Below are 2027 nucleotides of genomic sequence, written 5' to 3'. Positions count from 1 at the left end.
TATTATAAACACCTGAAAAACATAACCTCGGAATCGACTCATGCATAAAATTAAGAATAACGCGAAACATCAAAATCGCCAATTTCTTTAATTTCTTTTTGATGGGGATCGAGATACGAATAGAAAACCACCGAAGTCTTCCAAACCTGTCAGATCGGCAACAAGGATATCTTTGTGGTAACTAATTGAGCAAAAACCAATCTCTGGCAGAAACATAATTCGTAAATCCATGAACATAGGAAACACGGGACTAGGCATGCCATCCTAACTTGTACAGCAGGGTTGAATCCACGGGAGGGGGGAGAATTCCATGAGTGGGGAGAGCCGCCATCTTACGATGTGCCATTTAACTATGCGCATGAGCATTTCTGCCGATGAACTGTGCATGAAAAAATAAACATGTGGGCGCTGCCATGTTTGTCGCGGGACATCAAAAGGTGGCGGACTTCCCCCCTCATTGCATCACCCCCGCAATGGCATGCCTAGTCCCTTGTTTCCTATGTCCATGGGTAAATCATTTAAGAAATTGTTAACTTTCGTAATTTACCGACGCGCAACTTGCGCCTTCAAAGTAACTCTTAGGTAATCCACCAAGAGAGCGCAGTTATCAGCGCATGTTTTTCACATTCTCTTATTCCATTATCTCTGCAATCTCCCACCTCATCTCTGATAGTACTGGACCGCTGGCTGCGGCTGTCGGAAGTGGACCTGGGAATAGAAAGCGAGGACAAATCGAAAAAGTGTACCTGTCTTTTTCTAAGGATGGTGATTGGTTCTGGTTGTTTCCGATATTTCGCTCACAGTGCGCTCTGAGTTGGCGGCGGTGCTCATTCTATTTTATGCATGCGCTTGTATTTGTTGTCGTGTGAATGCGCATTAATATCAACAGTTGTAGTGGGGTCAAAGATATATCTTTGGTGGCGTCCATGCAGGCTGCGTCGACTCCCATGGGCAAAGATATTATAAGCCTAGATGCGGCACTGAATAGCCGATACTAAGTCGGCAAATACTAAATACTTAAAAATACAAAATACAAACTTTATATCGAGAATTTTGATTTATTATTGTCAATTAATGAATCAATTATTTGAATAAATTTTGCATCAAGAAAATATGTAGATGCATAAGATTGACTTCTAAATTGAATTGAAATGTAATTGTATCGTAATAAATATTTTTAGCTGACATCTTTAATTGAAAAAATTAGTCATTTTGCAATTAAAATTTACTGTCTATGAATAATATTATTTTGTTGTTTTGGAAAAAAGCGGTAAAAATTCTACTAAATGAAACTATACGTTTCAAGACATTAAAAGTTTTAATTGATAAACATATTTAGTTGAAATTTAAAATAATTAGTTTCTTAAATAAATATGATCGTACAGCGTTCTCGCATGTATAATTAGCGATTTGGAGTTTTTAGATGTCGAGTTAAATGTTATAAGAATACCGCCTCCCTCACGATTATTAATTTAAGTAAACAATAATTCGTAAATTTCTATGTTTGTGTAATTAATTATGAATTAAATAAATTATAATGATACGATAAAATTATATAATAAAATTATTTTTTATTTGATTTTTTATATAATATTCTATAGAAATTTATGTATATTACTATGTATGTAAATTATGTCCCGATTTTTCAAATTGAGAACCCCATAATTTCAAAATTGAAAAAATGTATTTTTGAATTTTACTCGGGTGGTTGATCAGAATATATAAATATTTTGCCTTACATTTCTCAGTTTATACTAAAAGGTCAGAAATTATTGGAAAGTTTCAAAAACATTTATCTCTTAATTGTTAGTTTGTAATAAAATAATCCGTAAATGAACAATTTATTGTCGCGAGCACATTCTCACCGTGCGCTGTGCCCGTGGCTCGCAAGTTTGAGCGCGCCTGGGGGGCGCGTCTTTTGATTTCCGCAATTCGCGCTCAGATATTTATTCTTTGCATTTAGAATGCTTGAATGAAACTTTATCAAAAACATCTCTTTAGATTGCAGTATTTATATGCGTGTTCAT

The sequence above is a fragment of the Belonocnema kinseyi genome, chromosome 10, assembly GCF_010883055.1.
Source record: "Belonocnema kinseyi isolate 2016_QV_RU_SX_M_011 chromosome 10, B_treatae_v1, whole genome shotgun sequence".
NCBI lineage: Eukaryota > Metazoa > Arthropoda > Insecta > Hymenoptera > Cynipidae > Belonocnema > Belonocnema kinseyi.
This window is presented reverse-complemented; position numbering follows the sequence as displayed.